The sequence below is a fragment of the Crocuta crocuta genome, unplaced genomic scaffold (genome assembly GCF_008692635.1).
Source record: "Crocuta crocuta isolate KB4526 unplaced genomic scaffold, BGI_CrCroc_1.0 scaffold162, whole genome shotgun sequence".
Lineage (NCBI taxonomy): Eukaryota > Metazoa > Chordata > Mammalia > Carnivora > Hyaenidae > Crocuta > Crocuta crocuta.
In genome coordinates, this window is record NW_027529433.1 from 3,068,738 (window position 1) to 3,082,384 (window position 13,647).

A 13,647-nucleotide genomic window follows, 5' to 3' on the forward strand; every position below is an offset into this window, starting at 1 on the left:
ATGGTGAAAGGTTTCAGTCCCAAGTAACAAAAAGGTAATGCAGGAAGACTTTGGATGAGACTTCCTTGGTTTGGAATTTTATTCTGCCACTTGTCAGCTCTGTCATCTTGGGCAGACTACTGCCTTCTCTGTGCTGCAATATGGGATGATAAATAGCAGCTATTTCATGAGATGATGGTGATAAAAAGAGTCTGCACATAAAGCACTTTTAATAGTGCCTGGCACAGAAAAAAAAAAAAAAAAGGAAAAAGAAAAAAAGAAAAAGAGTCTCCTGAGTAACTCACTCAGTTAAGCATCCGATTCTTGGTTTTGGCTGAGGTCATGATCTCCTGGTTTGTGGGTTCAAGCCCCACATCGGTCTCTCAGCACGGAGCNGGAAAAAGAAAAAGAGTCTCCTGAGTAACTCACTCAGTTAAGCATTCCGATTCTTGGTTTTGGCTGAGGTCATGATCTCCTGGTTTGTGGGTTCAAGCCCCACATCGGTCTCTCAGCACGGAGCCTGCTTGGGATCCTCTCTCTTCTCCCTCTGCTCCTCCCCTGCTCTCTCCCTCTCTCAAAATAAGTAAGTAAACTTAAAAAAATGATAGTACCTGGCACATAGTAAGTGTTTAATAAATGTCTATTACTAAAAACTTAATAATTAGAACCTTCTAACCATGAATAGGCTACAGCATGTAGTAGTGAGTTCCCTATTATTTGAAGTGTTCATGAAATAGATGAAAAACATCAGGCAGGCTTTTGAGATGATCTGTGAATTGGAAGAGGGGTTGAATTAGGCCCTCTTAAGTTTCTATGGATTAAATTTTCCCTTTGGGCAGGTGGCAAGGGTGAGACCAGTAGGCCTCAATGAGCCAGCAGGCCCCCCACAGGAGTGACAGCTGCTCCTGCTGCAATGGAAATGTATTTGTGAACAGGCAGGCTGTTTCAAGAGCATATTTCTGGCACGCTCTCCTGAAGATGCAGAAGAATAGTTTAAAGACCAAATGCAGATTCTGCACCATTATGCGCAGAGAGAGTAAGGGTGGCGGAATCATCCTGGGTGCCCTGAGAGGTCAAATAGTCAGGGCTTGGGAGTGGAGCATTGTGGAGCAGAGGCTGCCCGCCCCAATTGCCCCTCCAATCAACATACTTAATGAGCACTTAGCAAGGCCTGAGGGCTGGGTGTCATGGTGAGTGGAGTTAAAAAGATGAATGAGATCCAATACCACTATTCCTCCATTGTGCTAGTTTTCATTCCACTTGCTGGACTTCTGGGCTGTTCATGGAGGGGCAAAGTGGCTGAGGACTACGGATGTCTTTGGAATGGCTGGCTCCGAGAGAAGTCCTCTATATGGATGTGTCTGTGCTGGTGCTCCTGAGCACAGGGTCTCCACGCAAGCCTCAGATTCCCTAACTCTGGATTAAGTAAAACCTAAGTGGGCTAGTGCTGAGCAAAATTTGCTTCTGGTTGGTTTATCCAGAAGCAGACTCTGAGCTAAGGATTGCAGTACAACTTGTTTATTTGGGAGGTGAAGGAACACTAGGAAGGGGAGTAGAGAATAAGGCAGGGGTGGGGAGGCAAGTACCACCTAATTCCCTGCACTTCTAGCCTGCCAAGGGGTTAGGGGATAGCGAGAAGGCCTGAGTGCCAGAGAATTCTCTGACATAAAGACCTGCAGGTGTTGGGGGCGCCTCGTGGCTCAGTCGGTTAAGCGTCCAACTTCGGCTCAGGTCATGATCTCACGGTTCGTGGGTTCGAGCCCCGTGTCAGGCTCTGTGCTGACAGCCAGCTTGGAGCCTGGAACCCATTTCAGATTCTGTGTCTCCCTCTCTCTCTGACCCTCCCCTGCTCATGCTCTCTCTCTCTCTCTCTCAGAAATAAATAAAACATTAAAAAACTGCAGGTGTTGGCAGTTAGACATCAATGGGTGACAAGTGGTAAGAGAGATGGACAGGCCACCAAAAGCATCTGCTACAGTGTTTTTGAGTAGAAACACTCAGGTAAACAAGGCCCATTGTGCACGGAAAAGCTAGATGGAGCCCAGTGAGTTCTTTCTCAAGCCTGAGGTTGACCAGGGCCCCTGTATAAGTTGTTGGTTCTGTGTGCTTCCTAAAGGCAGCTGGCCGTGGAGGTACAGATGGGATGAAGCACAGCCAGGCTCTGCTCAGTATATAGCATAAGAGATACTCCCAAGTAAACCCAGGTTGGAACTCTGAGAGCAAATGAAGGCATGAAGTCTCAGAAGGGTGAGAGGAAGGTGTGGAGAAGGAAAATGGGGGCTTCTGAAGTCCCAGGATGTGTCTGCTTTCTACTGCTGTATTTTCACCAAGACCAGGAGTGAGGATGGCCTCCCACGAGATCCCCGGAACTGTCAGCACTTTCTGTTTGAGTACCCCGAGGGACAGCCTTTCATACCTCACCCTGACCTTGCTCCTCGGAGGCAGCTCTCCTAGTGGAGCAGCATCAGCCTATGAGTCCCCAAACCTGGGATCTAGGCCCAGTCCTGTTGCTAACAGCCATGTGACTTTGACAAACCAGACGTGACCGAAATTCAAGTTCTCCGTCGCCAGCCAAGAGCCAACTTTGCAAACAGGCATTTGAAAGGATAGCAATCTCAGGCCTGCTTTCTTAACTGTTTCCTGCATATGGATGACTGTTTTCTATAACTAAATATAGTAACTTAGGTTTTGGAGCTAGTGACACTGAGTTTGAATCTTGCCTCCACCATTTATAAAGTAGCTGTCGTTTGCCAAGTCCTTACCATTCTGTGCCTCAGTTTCTTCACTTAGAAAAAGAATTGCTTCCCCTCGCCCCTTGCAGGATTAGAGGTAATGTGTGCACAGTGTCAGGAATGGTAAGCTGAGCTAGTCCCGTTTCCGTTCATCTTTTCTCTTCCCTGTGTCTTGGCACTATGATGTTTTGGTCGGATGCCTGGGGCAGAAGGCGCTGTGATGGGGCCAAACTCAGGTGGAGTAGGGAGTGTGTTTGGGCCTTCTCTGTCCTGGGGCAAAAGTCAGGCCCACCTGCTACCTGCTTCCACCCTGCTTTCTGTCTAAAGGGCTGGATGAATATTTCTCATTAATGGACCCCGTTGCAAAGCTGGGTGCTGAGTTTGAATAACTGGAGACGGGGAGGAGTTGAGGTTGGGCTACCAATTTCCTTGGTTCCTTCTCTCTAAGGTTTTGTGAGATTGCCGTGCGCTTCTTTCTAAGGCCACAGCTGTTGTCCACCGACCCCCACTGTACTCCTCCCCTCTTTGGGAATGATGATTGTTCTTTCCACTTGTTCTGTCAAGGCTGGTGGGAAGGGGTGGGAGCAGCACCCCCTCTGGTTGGGGCGGTGGAGGGGGTACTGTGCTCTCCAGTTTCCTGAAACCTGCCCCAGCCTTCATAAATGGCCCTTTTATTAAAAATCTTAATTACTTAACTGAGTGCGCCATCTGTTTCTAGTGGAGCCCTGCTGGTGGGAGGAGTTGGGACTCCTGGCTGGGAGCCCAGGCCTTGCGGTTCGGTAACTGTGGAAGTAGGGAAAGGTCACCTATCCGGTGTCAGCCACAGGGGTGGACCCTAACTCGCCTCGGTAACCCCTACGGGCCTCTCAGAGTGCCTTGAACATCACAAGTCAGGGGTCTTAGACTCTGTCACCTCGAGGGGCCAGACAAGAGCTCAATGAGTGAAGAAGGTTGAATGAAGAGGGCATGGGCAGATCGCAGCCCTCACTAAGATTCTTTTTTTTTTTTTAATATTTTCATTTTTTTCTAGGAGAGAGAGAGAGAGAGACAGCGTGAGCAGGGGAGGGTCAGAGAGAGAGGGAGATACAGACTCTGAAATAGGCTCCAGGCTCTGAGCTGGCAGTCAGCACAGAGCCCGACGCGGGGCTCGAACCGACGAACCACGAGATCATGACCTAAGCGAAAGTCGGACGCTTACCGACTAAGCCACCCAGGCGCCCCATCCCTCACTAAGATTCTTGTGCAGGAATGCAGAGAGGGTGGCCAGAGCTTTTGATTTTTATTACTGCTACTCTGAAAAACATTTTAAAATTATACACTAGGGGCAAACACAAGTGTGTTTCTGCTCAGGATTGAACTGGGGACCTTTACTCTTGTGAGGTGAATGTGATACCACTACACTACGGACACCGGTCAGAACTTTTGATTTCTTAAGCTGAAAATCCAGATTTTAATGTGAACTCATCCAAGTTTTTTTGTTTGTTTAAAAATTTTTTTAAATAGTAATTTTTTAGAGACAGCACAAGCATAGGAAGGGCAGAGAGAGAGGGAGAGAGAGAATCCCAAGCAGGCTCTGCACTATCAAGACAGACCCCAGTGTGGGGCTCAAACTCATGAACCATGAGATCATGACCTGAGCCAAGATCAAGAGTCAGATGCTTGACTGACTGAGCTGCCCAGACATCCCCAAGTTTTTTGTTTTTGTTTTTAATTAAAGCAGAGTTGATACACCATGATAATTAGTTTCAGGTGTGCAGCATAGTAATTCAACTCTGTCACAAGTGTAGCTGCCACCTATCCCCACGCATCACTATCACAGCACCACTGGTCGTATTCTCTACCTTTCATTCCCCTGAGTCATTCGTTCCGTAAGTGGAAGCCATACCTCCCATTCTCCTTCTCCCCTTTTTTCTCATCCCTCTACCTTCTCTCCTCTGGCAACCACCAGTTTGTTCTCTGTATTTATGGGTCTGTTTCTGCTTTTGTTCCTTTTTGTCTGTTTAGATTTCACATATAAGTGAAATCACACGGTATTTGTCTTCCTTTGTCTGATTTGTTTCACTTCGCCTAACACTTTACCCTATAGGTCCATCCATGTTGTTGCAAATGGCAAGATCTCTTTTTCTTTTTTAAGCATTAAACATTTTTTATTTTTGTAAGAGCCTAAGTGAGGAAAGGGCAGAGAGAGGGGGACAGAGGATCCCAAGCAGACGCTGTGCTGACTGGCTGATAGCAGTGAGCCTGGTGTGGGGCTTGAACTCATGAGCCGCGAGATCATGACCCAAGCAGAAGTCAGACACTGAACCGACTGAGCCACTCAGTTGCCCCTCTTTTTTTATAGCTGAGTAATATTCCATTGTGTGTGTGTACACCACTCTTCTTTATCCATTCGCCTATCATTGGGCACTTGGGTTGCTTTCATACCTTAGCTACTGTAAATCATGCTGCAATAAACATAGGGGTGCATATATCTTTTCAAATTAGGTTTTTTTCTTATTGGGCAAATACACAGTAGTGGAATTACTGAATTGTATATTTCTAATTTTTTAAATCATTTTTTTAGTGTTTTATTTATTTCTGAGAGAGAGATACAGCGTGAGCAGGGGAGGGTCAGAGAGAGAGGGAGACACAGAATCTGAAACAGGCTCCAGGCTCTGAGCTAGCTGTCAGCACAGAGCCTGATGCGGGGCTCGAACCCACGAATTGTGAGATCATGACCTGAGCCAAAGTTGGAAACTTAACTGACTGAGTCACCCAGGCGCCTCTTGTTTTGTTTTTAAGTGATCTCTGCACCCAATGTAGGGCCTGAACTTACCACCTTTGAGATCAAGAGTGTCAAGCTCCACTGACAGAGCCAGCCAGGTGCCCCATATTTCTAATTTTTGAGAGAACTCCATCCTGTTTTCCACAGTGGTTATACCAATTGACATTGCTACCAACAGTTAAGGAGCATTCCTTTTTCTCCATATCCTTGTCAATACTTGTTATTTCTTGTATTTAAAAAAATTTTTAAGGTTTATTTATTTTTGAGAGAGAGAGAAAGAGAGAAGATGGAGAGGCAGAGAGAGGGAGGAAAACAGAGCTTGAGATGGGGCTTGAACTTTCAAACCATGAGATCATGACCTGAGCCAAAGTCAGACACTCAACTGACTGAGCCACCCAGGTGCCGTATTTCTTGTCGTTTTAATACCTGAGAGTGTAAGGTGATATATCATACTGGCTTTGATTTGCATTTCCCTGATGATTAGTGATGTTGAACATCTTTTCATGTATCTGTTGACCATCTGAGTGTCATTTTTGGAAAAATGTCTATTCAGTTTTTCTGTCCATTTTTTAATTGGAATTTTTTTAGTGTTATGTAATTTGTTTACATATTTTGGATATTAACTGCTTATTGGATGTATTTGAAAATATCTTCTCCCATTTAGTAGGCTCCCTTCTTGTTTTGTTGATGGCTTCCTTTGCTGTGCAAAGCTTTTTATTTTGGTGTAGACCCAACAGTTTAATTTTGCTTTTGTTTCCCTTGCCAGAGGAGGCATATCTAGAAAGATATTGCTAAGACTGAGATCTAAGAAGTTACTGCCTATGTTTTCTTCTAGGAGTTTTAGGGTTTCAGGTCTCCTGTTTAGGTCCTTAATCCAGTTTGAGTTTATTTTTGTGTATGATGTAAGAAAATGGCCCAGTTTGATTCTTTTGCATCTAGTTGTCCAGTTTTCCCAGAACTATTTATTGAAGAGACTGTCTTTTCCCCATTGTGTATTCTTGTTTCCTTTGTCATAGATTAATGGACCACATAAGTATAGGTTTATCTCTGGACTCTCTATGCTATTGATCTACGTGTTCTTTTTTTGTGCCAGTACCATACCGTTTTGATTACTATAGCATTCTAATATATCTTGAAATCTGGGATGGTGATAGAAACACAACAGATTTCTGTATATCAATTTTGTATCCCGTACATTTACTGAATTATTACTTCTGATAGGTTTTATGGTAAAATCCTTAGGGTTTTCCAAGTACAGTATCATATCATGAGCAATCAGTGACAGTTTTCTTTTTTACCAATATGGGGTCCTTTTTTCCCCTTGTCTGGTTGCTATGGCTGGGACTTCTAGTACTCTGCTGAATAAAAGTGGAAATCCTTGTCGTGTTCCTGATCTTAGATGAAAAGCTCTCTTTTTTTCTTTTTTTTAACCATTGAAATGGTTTTAGCTGTGCATTTGTCATATAGGTAGGGCCTTTGTTATGTTAACATATGTTTCCTCTAAACCCACTTTGTTACCCGTTTTTATCATGAATGGATATTGAATTTCCTCAAATGGTTTTTTGGCATCTATTGAAATGACGGTGTGTATTTTTATCCTTAATTTTGTTAATATTGTGTATCAGATTAATCGATTTGCGGGTATTGAACCATTCTTGCATGTCTGGAATAAATCCCCTTTGAGTATAGTGAATGACCCTTTTAATATGTTATTGAATGTGGTTAGCTAATAATTCGCTGAGGGTTTTTGCATCTATGTTCATCAGGAATATTGCCCTGTGGCTTTATTTTTCTGAAGTGTCTCTGTCTAGTTTCAACATCAGGGTAGTGCTGTCCTCATAGAATGTATATGTAAGATTTCTTATCTATCCTATTTTTTGGAATAGTTTGAGGCAAATAGGTATTAACCCTTCTTTAAATTTTTGGTAGAATTCACCAATCAATTCATCTGGTCCTGAACTTTAGTTCATCAGGAGTTTTTGATAACTGATTCAGTTTTATTGCTAGTAATCCATCTATTTCAGATTTTTTATTTTTCCCTGATTCAGTTTTAGCAGATTATATGTTTCTAGGAGTTTATCCATTTTTTTTTTGGTTGTCCAAATTTTGGTTACAATTTTTGATAGTAGTCTCTGATAATCCTTTGTATTTTAAAAAAAAATTATTTTTGAGAGAGAGAAACAGAATGTGAGTTGGGGAGGGGCAGAGAGAGAGGGAGACACAGAATCTGAAGCAGGTTCCAGGCTCTGAGCTGCCAGCACAGAACCTGACATGAGGCTCGAACCCACAAATTGTGAGATCATGACCTGAGCCAAAATTGGACGCTTAACTGACTGAGCCACCCATGCACCCCTAATCCTTTGTATTTGTGTGGTGTCAGCAGTTGTTTCTTTTCTTTGATTTCTTTTTTTTAAAGGTTTTATTTTTAAGTAATTTCTACACCCAATATGGTGCTCACAATCCTATGATCAAGAGTCACTTGTTCTTCTGACTGAGCCAGCCAGGCACCCCTTCTCTTTCATTTCTGATTTCATTTATTTGGGTTCTTTCTCTTTTTTTCTTAATGAGTCTGGCTAAAGGGTATTAATTTTGTTTATCTTTTCAAAAAAATAGCTCTTGATTTTGTTAATCTTTTCTCTTTTTGGGGGGGGGGCGGTCCCGTATTTTATTTGTTTCTGTTCTGAACTTTATTATTTCCTTCATTTTACTAATTTTGAGCTTTGTTCTTCTTTTTCTAGTTTCTTTAGGTATAAAGTTAGGTGGTTTGAGATTCTTCTTGTTTCTTGAGGTAGGCTTGTATCACTATGAATCTCCCTCTTAGAACTGCTTCTACTGTGACCCTAAAATTTTGGATTGTTGTGTGTTATTTTCACTTGTCTTCATGTATTTTTTTTTAAATTTTTTTTGTTTTTTATTTATTTCTGAGACAGAGAGAGATAGTGTGAACAGGGGAGGGTCAGAGAGAGAGGGAGACACAGAATCTGAGCTGGCGGTCCACACAGAGCCCGACGTGGGGCTCGAACCCACAAACCGTGAGATCATGACGTGAGCCAAAGTCAGATGCTTAACCAACTGAGCCACCCAGGCACCCCTGTTTTTCTTTTTGATTTCTTCTTTGACTCATTGGTTGTTTAGTAGCATGGTGTTTAGTCTTTATATGTTCACGTTTTTTCCAGTTTTTTTCTTGTAATTGATTTCTACTTTAATACTGTCGTGGTTGGAAAAGATGTTTGATGTGATTTCCTTCTTAAATTTCTTGAGATTGTTTTGGGGCATAATATGTAATCTATCCTGGGGACTGTTCCATGTGCAGTTGAAAAAAAAAACCTGTGTTTCTGTTGTTTTTAGATGGAATGTTCTGTGTATAGCTCTTAAATCCATCTGGTCTAATGTGTCATTCAAAAACACTTTGGAGAGAGGGAGGAAGAAAAAAGAGTTTCCTTACTGATTTTCTGCTTGAGTGTTTTATCTATTGATGTAAGTGGGGTATTATGTCTCCTATTAGTATTGTACTACTGTCAATTTTTCCCTTAATGTCCGTTCATGTTTGCTTTATGTATTTAGGTATCCAATGTCAAGCATATAGTTATTAAAATTGTTATATCTTTTTGTTGGATTTATCCTTTTATTATTGCGCAATTTGCTTCTTTCTTTCTTGCTACAGTCTTTGTTTTAAGGTGTATTTTACCCCATATGGGTATTGCTACTCTTACTTTTTCCCCCAGGCTTTACATGGAGTATCTTTCCCGTATCTTCACTGTGAGTTTGTATGTGTCTTTAGTTCTGAAGTCAGTCTCTTGTAGGCACTGTCTAAATGAGTCTTGTCGTCGTTGTTTGTTGTTTAGTCCATTCCCTCTCTCTCTATCTTTTGATTGGAACATTTAGGCTATTTGCAATTAAAGTCATTGCCAATAGGTATGTACTTATTGCCATTTTATTCATTGTTTTCTGGTTGTTTTTGAATTTCTTCTCTGTTATTTCTTCCTCTCTATGATTGATGACTTTTTTTAGTGTTGTGCTTGGCTTTCTTTCTCTTTATTTTTTGTGTATCTATCAGAAGTTTTTGGGTTGTGGTTACCATGAGGTTCATATATAACATTCTAAATACTCTCAAAAAATTTTTTTGTATGTGGCATCTAGGTGGCAGTTGGTTGAGCATCCAACTCTTGATATTAGCTCAGGTCATGATCTTAGGGTCATGGTATTGAGCCTCACGTCAGGCTCTGTGCTGAGCATGGAGCCTGCTTGAGATTTTCTCATCCTCTGCCCTTTTGCCCTTCTCTCCTGCTCCTTGCTTATGCTCTTAAAAAAATTATTTCTTCTTTTTTCTTTTCAGCTTGGGTGCTTTCCCTTATCCTGCTTTCCAGATCACTGATTTTTCCTTTTGCATCCTCCAATCTACTGTTGATTTCCTCAAGAGTATTTTTCATTTCAGTTAGTATATTCTTCAAGTCCTTCTGAGGCTTTTGTCTTATCCTTTTGTTTGGAACATATTCCTTTGTCTCCTCATTTTGCTTGACTTTCTGTGTTTCTATGAATTAGGTGAAACATCTACCTCTCCTAGCCTTGAAGGAATGGTCTTGTGTATAGTCATCCCCTGTGAAGACAGTGTGTTCCTGGTGACTTTGGTTGGTTGGCTGGAGATGTGGCTGTCATGGGCTGGGGGTCCCAGGGCACTGTGTCCTGGGCTGTCCTGCTGGGATGGCTGGAACTGAAGGAGGTGTGGCCCAGAGTGGTCCTGGGACCCTCTCTGCAGAAGGTGCCCTGGCAGGACAGCTGACGCTGAAATGGGTACAAGCCAGGGTATTCCGGGGCATCCTGTGCAGGGAGTATTTGGGCATCATGGCTGGAGCTGAGGTGTACCGGCCACGGGATTCTGGGGCCCTTTGTGTAGGTGGTTTCCTGCCAGAGTGGCTGGAACCAACATCGGTGTACCCACAGGTTGCTCTGCACTGGGGGTGCCCTGGCAAGTTGTCTGGAGCCAAAGTGATGTGGGTCTGGGGGGGTTGCAGGCTGCTTTGTGCCTGTGTCTCCTGGGTGAAATGGCTGTTAGCTGTAGAGAGCGTCGACCAGGACTGTCCGGGTGTGCACCAATGTGGGGCCGCCTTGGTGGTACGGCTGTGACTGGTGTGGGCTGGGGCCCTGGGGCTCCCTGAGGCAGCAGGACAGCTGTGGTGCCGGGCTCTGCTCCTGTCCGCACTGTCAAGGTGGAGGGGAATGTAAACTGTGGTGCTCACCAGTCCTTCTACCCTTGAGAGTGTTCCTAACTCTCCCACTGTCTTGCAGGATTTTAGGGCTTTTTTTTTTTTTTTTTTTTTTTTTTTTTTTTCTTTTNTTTTCTTTATTTCTAGGAGAGAGAGAGACAGCCTGAGCAGGGGAGGGTCAGAGAGAGAGGGAGACACAGAATCTGAAACAGGCTCCAGGCTCTGAGCTGGCAGTCAGCACAGAGCCCGACGTGGGGCTCGAACCCACGAACCGCGAGATCATGACCTAAGCGAAAGTCGGATGCTTAACTGACTAAGCCACCCAGGCGCCCCTCTAGTTGCTCTTTAAGCTTAGGCTTTTTTCCCTGTGTTCTAGGGTAGAGGATTTCCCAGACTCTGGGTACCACCCCTCTGCCATGCAGTTGGCAGCACTGGGGATGGGAGTTCCCCTTGTTGTTTGTTTCCATGTCTTGCCTTTGTCTGTGGGCTCTTTGTATCATTTGTTGTCCAGAAGCTGTGCAGACAACCCTCCATCTTTCTCCAGGAGGAACTGTTCTGCAAATGAGGGTAGATCTGTTATGCCTGTAGAGGAGGTGAATTCAGGTCTTTTTACATTGCCATCTTGGACTAGGACTCCACATTCTTCTGAGTTTTAAAGGTTTGCATAAGTTAACAAAACAAACAAAAAAAACCCCCCAAGAACAGCGAAAACACTGTGCAGGCCAAACAGGTTTTGGCTGAATTAACTTCCGTCAAGCCACCTGTCCCTGCCTGGGAAGCTGCCCTCTGTTCCCTGGAAAGTAATTCCTCCTGGTGAGACATTTAGGACAAGGCTTTGTTTGGCTTCGCTGAAAACTCTGAGGATGAAGTAAGTGGGGGTTCTTCCAGTGGACACTGCTTTACAGATAGGGTCAGAGAGCAAGGGAGTCCAGCAAGTTGCTCGAAGTTTCTTGCAGTCCTAAAACAAATGATTCTTTTGCAATTTTCAGTGTTGGAGTGAAAATGGCTCTCACTCAGATAGAGACCTGGACTAAAGCCAACTGGATTCATGTACTTTTTTGTGGCCCTCACGGTGCCCAGCACAGTGCCTGGCGCACAGCAATTGCTCAGTAGGTGTTTGCCTGATGTGAATGATGAACGGATGGATGAATGGCTCTTTGCTTGGCTCACAGAAAAGACCGGCATGTGACGTTAGGCTGAAGGACAAGGAAGGTCTTCTATAGGCAATTCTAGAAAGAGAACAAAACAAACAAAAAAATGAGGCTTCTGTGTCAATCCAGAGCCTAATCTGTAGTAATTCAAATTTCATTTGTCTCATGTGTAGTTGTTGGTTTTTGTTTAATTGAATGTTTTGGTTATAAGAGTTCTTAAGCACTGAACTACTAGCAATGTTGATACTAGGAGTAAAATAAGTAATAAATTGGAGTTATTTGATTTTTAATGAACTTCAGGTGTTTTTTAGCTGGAAAAGGGCTGCTTGCTCAGAATAGGCCTGTTTTTGGAGGATTGCCGCCCCCTCGTGGATTCAGTGGAGAAAGACAAGAGTTTGAAGCTTCCAGCTGTTGGGTTAATTGAGGCAACTGGGTTTTCCAGTTGAATAAATACTTTATTGAGGGGCTGAGGGTAGGGTACAGTTAAGAATATTGTACAGTACTGGGGCGCCCGGGTGGCTTAGTCGGTTGAGCGTCCGACTTTCGCTTGGGTCATGATCTCGCGGTTCGTGGGTTCGAGCCCCGCGTCGGGCTCTGTGCTGACTGCCGGCTCGGAGCCTGGAGCCTGTTTCGGAGTCTGTGTCTCCCTCTCTCTCTGACCCTCCCCTGTTCACGCTGTGTGTGTGTCTCTCTCTCTCTGCTAGAAATAAATAAAACATTAAAAAAAAAAAAGAATATTGTACAGTACTCATCCCCAGCAGCTCACAGAAACCACAGGCCTCCAAGGGACTTTTGGGAGGCTAGCTCTCACCCCCCGGTCCTCAGAAGTCTGGTGGAGCGGTCCTCTCTTGGGTGACGTTGAGGACGGAGGGTGTGCCATGACGGCCTCGGGCACACTTCGGACTACAAGGTGGTGGGTCGCTCCCTGCGCACCCCCAAGTGCTGCACGCCGCTCCTGTGCCACTTTGGAATCTTTGCCCCTAATCATGTTGTGGCTAAGTCCCACTTCTGGGACTTTGTGTCTCAGCTGAAGATAAAGAAGCCTTCAGGGGGAATTGTCTACTGTGGACAGGTGTTTGAGAAGTCCCCCGTGCGGGTGAAGGACTTGGGCATCTGGCTGCGCTGTGACTCCCACAGCCACAGCCACAGCCACAGCATGTACGCGGAGTACCGGGGCCTGACAACTGAGGATGCCACCACCCGGTGATAGCGTCTCATGGGTGCCCCGCACTGCGCTTGGGCCCACTCGATCCAGATCATGAAGGTGGAGAAGATTGCAGCCAGCATGTGCCCCTGACCAGCAGTCAAGCGGTTCCACGACTCCAAGATCAAGTTCCCACCGCACCACCACGGCCCGGCTCACAAGCGGCAGCGTTTCATCACCGAGAGGCTCCAACACCTTTTAGATACAGAGACTCCCTGGCCCCAGGTCTGCCCAAATAAACTCCTTGGGGAAAACCGCAACAACAACAACACATAAAAAGAACAAAGAAAAAAGGAAGAAAATGTGAAGATAACACATTAAAAATAAACTAATGGAGAAAACTTTCTTTTCTATTTTTAAAACAATGTTTGTTTATTCTGGGAGAGAGTGTAGGCAAGCAGAGAAGGGGCAGAGAGACAGAGGGAGAGAGAATCCCAGGCAGGCTCCTCTGTACTGTCAGCGCAGAGCCTGAGAGGGTGGTAGGCGATTCCGTCTCAGGAGCCATGAGATCATGACCCCAGCTGAAATGAAGAGTCCCACGCTTCGCCGACTGAACCACCCAGGTACCCCTGCCAGAGAATACTTTCAATGAAAAACTTCCCTCCATAAATTT

General features: G+C 44.5%; 1 pseudogene; it reads left to right on the plus strand.

The window, feature by feature from the left end:
- Nucleotides 1–12,708: 12,708 nt before the first annotated feature.
- LOC144228053 (large ribosomal subunit protein eL20 pseudogene) lies at nucleotides 12,709–13,310 on the plus strand (annotated as a pseudogene).
- The last annotated feature ends 337 nt before the right edge of the window (nucleotides 13,311–13,647 follow it).